The sequence below is a fragment of the Polypterus senegalus genome, chromosome 1 (assembly GCF_016835505.1).
Source record: "Polypterus senegalus isolate Bchr_013 chromosome 1, ASM1683550v1, whole genome shotgun sequence".
In the NCBI taxonomy this organism is placed as follows: domain Eukaryota; kingdom Metazoa; phylum Chordata; class Cladistia; order Polypteriformes; family Polypteridae; genus Polypterus; species Polypterus senegalus.
In genome coordinates, this window is record NC_053154.1 from 47,799,698 (window position 1) to 47,808,841 (window position 9,144).

The window sequence follows — 9,144 nt, forward strand, 5'->3', positions numbered from 1 at the left end:
TATAGCACAGCATCCTGGATTTTAATATTGTAGATAGATAGATAGATAGATAGATAGATAGATAGACTTTTTAAGCAATATAACATTGCGCAAAAATGTAATGTTATTTCCAATTAAGATATTATTTAGATATTTATAATATTTATATATATATATATATATATATATATATATATATATATATATATATATATATATATATAATATTTATAATATTTAGATATTGTTAAAAATTATATCTTTGCCTTTCCAGGGACGTCCTGATTATGGAAGGACTTGGGAAGAGAGTACTTTCAGGACAGTTTCTCCCCCGGACTAACAGAGGGCAGCCCCCTTTACTTCCAGTGGGGCTACGTGTCATGATCATGGGAGTTCAACCCTGCTGGGGGCCGTGGCCACCGCCAGGGGGTGCATGGACGTTTTCAGGGACCTATTTGGCTGCAGCTGGGAGAAGCTCATTGGGCACCTGGAGTTATTCCGGGTGTCCTATAAAAAGAGGCTGGTTGCCAGAAGTCAACATCCAGAGTTGGGAGGAAGAGGACAAAGCCTGAGGAGGAGTAGAGGTGGAAGGAATGACCAAAAAAGGGACTGTGTTGGGCTTGTGTATTGGTGATTTGTGCACTGCATAAATAAAACTGTGTGGTGGGTGCTAAACATGTATCCTGCCTGTCTGTGTCAGGGTTAGGGCAGCTATAAAGTGTGAAGCCCCCGTGTGAAGAACACTCTCTAGTAGCGATGTGAAGGCTCATAATATCAGTATTTGGAAATAATTCTTCTTTCAAAGTTACAAATCTGACATTGCCTGACATTGGTGGGACGGGAGATGCTTTTTTGCCTTAAGTGTACCTCTGTGTTTGTAGGTAATGTACTAATGGAGCTCATTGCATATGGTATAGACACAGTATGCTACAATAAATATAATCACACAGCAGTATATACAAGGTGTCAGAGGTGGCTGGGATGGCGACCCTGCCGGGAGGCCCAGGAGAACCGGAGGAGGGCTTGAGCCTTCCCCAGACCATCTGGGGGCGACCGCCCTGGTTCCTTTGGGGGCCACGGGTACAGAGCTTTGAAGCTCCACCCTGTAGGGGCCCGTGGTCAGCACCAGGGGGCGCCCTCCATGCCTTTGAAGCCCTGGACCTCAGCACTTCCGCCACACCAGGAAGTGCTGGAGGGAAGAGGAGTAGGGACACCAGGAGTACTTCCGGGGATACAGCCGACACTTCCACCACACTCTGGCTTGTCGGCGGGAGATTGCCGGGAAACACCTGGAGCACATCCGGGTGTGAATAAAAGGGGCCTCCTCCCATCATTCGAGGCTGGAGTCGGGCGAGGAGTGGACAAAGCAGGAGAAAGGAGAGTGGAGGCGGCCTGAAGAAGGGGCAAAGTGTGTGCAAGGCCTGGACTTGGGGATTTGTGTGGCACCCTTGTAAATAGTTGGGACTTGTAAATAAACGTGTGGTGGTGTTTTGCAACATGTCTGCCTGTCTGTGTCCGGGGCTTAGTCCGCAAAGGGTATTTTAAAAAGTAAGACAACAAGTCCTTTCATTTTAAACTTTATGTAACTTGTAATCACACCCTTGGAAGTTTTCATATTTTTATCATGCACTAATTTTACACAGATCAGCTGAAAAAGTCTATTTAGTGTCAAAGTGAAAGTAAATTTTCTGCAAAGTGATCAAAATTAATTACAAATATAAAACACAAAATAACTGATAGCATAAATATTTCCCCCTTTCATGTCAGTATTTACTAGACATACTTTTTCAGCCATGACAGCCTGGAGTCTCTCTGCAAATCCGGACGCTGTAATGTTTCCCCATTCTTCTTTACACAACTATTTAAGCTCTGTCAGGTTGCATGATGATTGTGAGTGAAGTCCAGCCACAAATTCTCAAGTCTGACTTGGTCACTGCAGTACATTAACACTGTTGTTTTAAAGCCGCCCCTGTGTAGGTTTGGCTTTATGCTTGAAATCCACTCTAAAAGTGTAGGTTTATTGCAGACTGCATTCAGATTTACTTGTATTTTGCTTCATTTTACCCTTGTTAGCTTCAGGGCTCGTCTTGGGTATGTACTGTACTATCCCTCCAGGTTGAGAAGGGGCACTGACACTAATCATGTTCTCCCCCTCCACAGCACCAAGAAGATCTGCAATGAAAGCAATTGACTCCACTCCTACTGGTCCCCAGCCCATAAATTCCAAGTCAGACAGAATGAGACGTCATTAGCTGACCTATGGGTTATTTTGTTGAATTTGTTTATTTCTTTTGGTTACTTGCACCATCAAGCACACTTTTTGTTTTTTAAAGAGATATTGAATTAAATTGGGACAGCCAGGTTAGTGTCACATTTATTTTGTGGAGTTGTCATTCATCATACAAGTACACCCTAAACCATCATAGACCTTCCAGGGCCTGCTGCAAAGAATGTGCTTTTGACTTACACCAAACATGACATTTAGTTTGATGGCCAAATCCTTAGTTTTGGTCTCATTAGACCATAGAACCTTCTCCCAGCTGACTTCAGAGTCTGTCGTGGGCCTTTCAGAAACCTCCAGCTGAGATGTTGTGTGTATTTTTTAATGGTTACTTTTTCTTAGCCACTCTCCCATAAAACGGTGACTTGTGAGGCACCCAGGTAGCAGTTGTTGTATGCACAGTCTCTCCAATCTTGTCCAATGTAGAGTTTAATGTCTTCAGAGTTCTCATGGGTCTCTTGTTGGCCTTTCTCACTAGTCTTCAACTTGTATAATCACTCATGTTTTGTGGATGGCATGCTCTAGGCAGATTTAGAGATATGCTATGTTCTTTCCATTTCTTAATGACTGATTTCACTGTACTCCAAGAGATATTCATTGACTTCAGTTATGTTACGTTATGTTATTAGTACACTAGAAAAACCTAGATGAGAACAGTCCATTCAACTTAACAAAGCTTGCCAGTCCTATCCACTTAATTCTTCCCAAATAACATCAAGTCAGATTTTGAAGGTCCCTAAAGTCTTACTGTCTACCACACTTCTTGGTTATATCTTGTTCCATATGTTTATGGATTTCTGTGTAAAGAAAAACTTACAAATGTTTGTGCAAAATGTACCCTTAACATGTTTCCAACTGTTTCCCCATGATATTGTTGAACTCATTTCAAAAAACACTCTTGATCCATGGTTCTAATCCCCTTTAATCATTTTAAACACTTCAGTTATGTCTCCTCTTAATTCTCTTTTGCTTATACTGAAAAGGCTCAGCTCTTTTAATCTTCTCTCCAAACTCATCCCCTGTAGTCCTGGAATCAGCCTAGTCGGCCTTCTCTATGTTCTTTTTGAAGCCTGGAGACCAAAACTACATGGAGTACTCCAGGCAAGGCCTTACCAGTGTGTTATAAAGCTTGAGCATCACCTCATTTGACTTGCAATCAACACATCTATCACTCCATAGTAGCCAGTGTGGTGTTCTACACTGTAGTTTCCTATGGAAGCAACCTGAGCACAAGAAGTACAATACCTGAAAAAACTTATCAAGTAAGCCTGCTCCATCCCAAGGCAAACTCATAACACAATAGAAGGTGTTGTAGAAAAGCAGATGTTGGCAAAATTGGATGAGAAATCCCCTCCAAGAGGCACTGTCTTGGAACACTTTTAGCCATATTCTCATTCCACCACAATGTGCCATGAAGTGGGTCTGGGGGTCTTTTCTGCCCACTACTATCAGGCAGTTCAATGCATTCACCTGATGTGCTTACGTTTATTTTTATTTATTCATTTACTGATTTATTAATTTGATGTATTATCTGTCTTGATAGTGTCAAGTCCAGTACATCGCCTATACTGTATTATTCTCATAAGGTGTACTTTCAATTTTTAGACCTCCCATTGTGTATACAAATTTAACATTTTTTCTTCCTACATGTAATACTATATATTTACTTACATTAAATTTCATCTGCCCCAACCTGCTCAAGTCTGCATACTGTCCAAGTCCCTCTGTAATGATTTAACGGATTCTAGATTATCTGCCAATCCACCCACAGTATCTTGGAATCATCTGCAAATTTAACAAGCTTGTTATTCATATTCCTATCCAAATCTATATATATAATTTGAACCAAATGATATAATGCATCTTTTGATTGAGTATGATTAGACTTTGCTTGGTTTCTTAAATGATCTAATGTAAAGTGTTTTACAATAATTGCTTTAATTCAAACAAACCCCTATTGTAAAAGCAACATACAGTATGTATTATAACATACCTAACATATTTTCTCAATTACATTAAATGCATCAACTGATACTCATGATGTCTTTAAACTGTCATTATTAATAACAAGCAGTTTTCAATTTAAATTAATCATTTGCTGTGATAAAGTACCCAGTACTCATAAAAGCTGTGGGTTATTGAAATAAAACACTGAATTCAAATATCGATTTCTACATGATAATTCTTAGACATACATAAATTTTAAAAATATTCTAAAACCTTTTTATATAAATACAGCACATGATTCTAATGGGTCATCACACTAGCCTTAAATGGAAGCTAAGAAAACAAATATAGACAAAAACAAAAAAGAAAATACAAAAGAAATGGAAAAGAAATCCATGTGCAGAAGCAAAGAACATCAAAATAAGAGAGTTTGCCTTTTTCAAAGCATTCAGAAGGGTTGATGATCTTATCACTCTGCAGGTATGCTTTTATAGTGTAGAGAAATGTCCACCAAGTTCTTGTGATCAAGGCCAATTCATTACAGGACTGAGTCCCTATAACCTCATAACATTTTGCTTGTCTTTGATCCCCTGGTACAATGCAAACGAACAACACAAAAATTGAAAACAAAAAAAAAACCTAAATAATAAAAAGTACAAAAACACCACTTTCATAACCATTAGCATCTTTTACTTAAGCCTCTGCAGTCAAGAGATAAGGAGAGCATCAGAGATGAGCTGTAAGTCTTTCAAAGGGCATTTCAGAAGAATTATGAGAATAAGCAGTCAGTTCACAAGACGATGGTTGATTACCTAGATTTGGGGGCAACACTAAGCTTGTAGTGTTAAAACAAATAAAAGTAGTAACCTGAATCTAAACAAAAAGGTTAGCAGCTAATTTATTTTAAAACAACACTACTAAATTCTTGATTAATTTTTGTCAAACCTTTAAAACACTCTTTTAGTGAAAAATTGTTTTTTTTTAATTTTAGGTAAACAAAACCTATTATTTCTTGCAGAGTTATAGAAGGTGGATTCATCCAACTATGTAAGGTATTATAAGATTTCGCTATTTATTTTTCATAAGAGAATGTTGCTGTTATGGTCCATGGAGTAATTGTAGTTAGAAAAATCAGACATTGAAATGCAGAGAGAACAAAGGATTCAAAATTGAATGTTAGCTTGGATATCTATAGATGAATATAAAAACATTTAGATGATAAAATATAGAACAGGGGCCCATCCTCAGTCAAATCTCTTAATGCTGAGTTCACAGTGTGTTGCATTGACCCTGTCATCTATGATAATATCTGCATTGGAGTCATCTTCTGGGGTAAAACTTCTGGATTTCCATAAACTGAACAACCAAGGTGTGTTTCCTGCCATTTTCTGTGTTTCCTTTGCGTTATTTTTGATATTAGACATATATAAATGAAAGACCTGTGTGTGTGTGTGTGTGTGTGTGTGTGTGTGTGTGTGTGTGTGTGTGTGTGGAGCAGTCCACTCTGCTCATGCTCAACCATAGCCAATACAGTAGATGGCGCATGTGTGCACTTTTCCATTTTTTTGGCACTTGACCTGTGTGCAGCAAACACCGCCATGCAATGACGTTGTACTAATGACACCTCAGTAATGGAGGGAAAGGTTTGAAGTATTCACTAAAAACATTGTCTATCTGGAGGTATTTTCTCGAGACAAAGATTAATGGGACTAATATGCCAGTGATATAAGTAAGATATGGTATCACCAGTGTCTTCTTACAAAAGTCAGTGGGGCAGCAAGCACAAAGTGGTCCACGTCCTCTGCCCTAGGTAATTCTTAAGAGTTAGCTGACACCTCTCCAAGTTCATGAATATAGTAAAACAACTGGGGAGTTTTCGGGTTGTTTATTGTCCCAAAGACCACATGCAGCTTGTGTTTAATATATTTATGTTTTTTGTAATAATTTATCAGTTTAATTATTATTTACTATATATATATATATATATACTCAGCAAAAAAAGAAACATCCTCTGACTTTCAACTGTTTTTACTTTCAGTAAACTTAATGTGTAAATATTTTTATGAACACTAAAAGAGTCAACACCATAAGACATAAACTAAAATGTTTCACACTGTGTCCCTGAATGAAGGAGGCTCAAATTCAAAAGTACCAGTCAGTATCTGGTGTGGCCACCAGCTGCTTGAAGTACTGCAGTGCATCTCCTCCTCATGGACTGGACCAGATTTGTCAGTTCTTGCTGTGAGATGTTACCCCACTCTTCCACCAAGGCACCTGCAAGTTCCTGGACATTTCTGGGGGGAATGGCCCTAGCCCTCACCCTGCGATCCAACAGGTCCCAGACGTGCTCAATGGGATTGAGATCCGGGCTCTTCCACTGCGAGAATGATCAGCTGTCCTTCCTGTCTCCCTGTAGCGCTGTCTTAGGCGTCTCACAGTGCGGACATGGCAATTTATTGCCCTAGCCACATCAGCAGTCCTCATGCCTCCCTGCAGCATGCCTAATGCATGTTCACGCAGATGAGCAGGGACCCTGGGCATCTTTCTTTGGGTGTTTTCACAGTCGGTAGACAAGTCTCTTTAGTGTCCTGCGTTTTTAGAACTGTGACCTTAAATGCCTACTTTCTGTAAGCTGTTAAGGTCTTAACGACCATTCCACAGGTGCATGTTAATTAATTGGTTATGGTTAATTGAACATGCATGGAAAACATTGTTTAAATCCTTTACAATGAAGATCTGTAAAGTTATTTGGATTTTTAAAACATTATTGTTGAAATACACAGTCCTGAAAAAGGGATGTTTCTTTTTATGCTGAGTATATATATATATATATATATATATATATATATATATATATATATATATATATATATATATATATATATATATATATATATAGTGGTAGCTGGCCCGGACACAGGCAGGCGGACACGCAAGACACACCGCCCAAAACTCTGTACCCATGGCCCCAAAGGTACCAAGGTGGTCGCCCACATGGTCTGGGGAAGGTGCAAGCCCACCTCCAGTCCTCCAGGGAGTCCCGGTCGGGTTGCCACCCCAGCCATCTCCGACAATATTTATATATATATATATATATATATATTACTTCTGTTCACCCGTGTCCCTTGTGTTTTGTGGGTGAAACACCAAGAGGCAAGGCCACTCTGATGTCACACCTGAAGGACCACCTTCAGCCTATATATTGTGAGGTTTAATTTTCATGTGTACATAATTGCAACAACAATTTTCCTCATTGTCATTGTTCTGAAAAATTAAAGGAATACTTTGAAAACACATCAGATCTCAATGGGAAAAAAATCATGCTGGATATCTATACTGATATGGACTGGGTAATGTGTTTGGAATGAAAGGATGTCGAATTGTTTGATGGAAATGAAAATTATCAAACTACAGTGGGCTGAATTCAAAGACACCCCGAAAATCAAAGTGAAAACATGAAGCTGCAGGCTAGTCCATTTTGCCGAAATTTCATTGCAGCAACTGCAAATTGTACTCAGTAGTTTGTATGGCTCCCATGTGCTTGTATGCATGCCTTTCAATATCGGGGCTTTCTCCTAATGAGATGACGGATGTTGATCTGGGGGATCTCCTCCCAGATCTGGACCATGGCATCACTGAGCTCCTGGACAGTCTGAGGTGCAACCTGGCAACATCAGATGGTCTGAAACACAATTTCCCAGAAGTGTTCTATTGGATTTAGGTCAGGCAAGCGCAGGGGCCAGTCAATGGTATCAATTCCTTCATCCTCCATGAACTGCCTGCATACTCTCACCACATGAGGCCAGGCATTGTTGTGCACCAGGAGGAACCAAGGACGCACTGCACCAGCTTAGGGTCTGACGGTGGGTCCAAGGATTTCATCCCAATACCTAATGGCAGTCAAGTTGCTGTTGTCTAGCCTGTAGAGGTCTTTGTATCCCTCCATGGATATGCCTCCCCAGACCATCACTGACTCACCACCAAACTGGTCATGCTGAACAATGTTACAGGCAGGATAACACTCTCCATGGCTTCTCCAGACCCTTTTACGCCTATCACATGTGCTCAGGTGAACCTGCTCTCATCTGTGAAAAGCACAGGGTGCCAGTGGTGGACCTGCCAATTCTGGTATTCTATGGTAAATGCCAATCATGCTCCACGGTGCCAGGCAGAGACCACAGGCCAATCTCATGAAGTCTATTTCTGATTGTTTGGTCAGAGACATTCACACCAGTGGCCTGCTGCAGGTCATTTTGTAGGGCTCTGGCAGTGCTCATCCTGTTCCTTCTTACCCAAAGGAGCAGAAACCGGTCCGGCTGATGGGTTAAGGACCTTCTACAGCCCTGTCCAGCTCTCCTAGAGTGACTGCCTCATGGAATCGCCTCCATGCCCTTAAGACTGTGCTGGGAGACACAGCAAACCTTCTGGCAATGGCACATACTGATGTGCCATCCTGGAGAAGTTGGACTACCTGTGCAACCTCTGTAGGGTCCAGGTATCTCCTTATGCTACCAGTAGTGACACTGACTGTAGCCAAATGCAAAACTAGTGAAAAAACAGTCAGAAAAGATGAGGATGGAAAAATGTCAGTGGCCTCCACCTGTTAAACCATTCCTGTTTTGGGGGTTGTCTCATGTTTCCCCACTAGTGCACCTGTTGTTAATTTCATTAACACAAAAGCAACTGAAACTGATTAACCCCCTCTGCTACTTAACTGACCAGATTAATATCCCATAAGTTTCATTGACTTTATGCTATACTCTGATTAAAAAGTGTTCCTTTAATTTTTTTGAGCAGTTTATATACTGTATATTTAGTGTTAGTTATGTTACAATATGTTATTATGTTGTAATGATTGGCTGTTCAGTAAACGTTGCATTGCAATACTTTATATTTTTGGCTCTTTCAGTGTAATTGCTTTATTGATTGTAAATGTA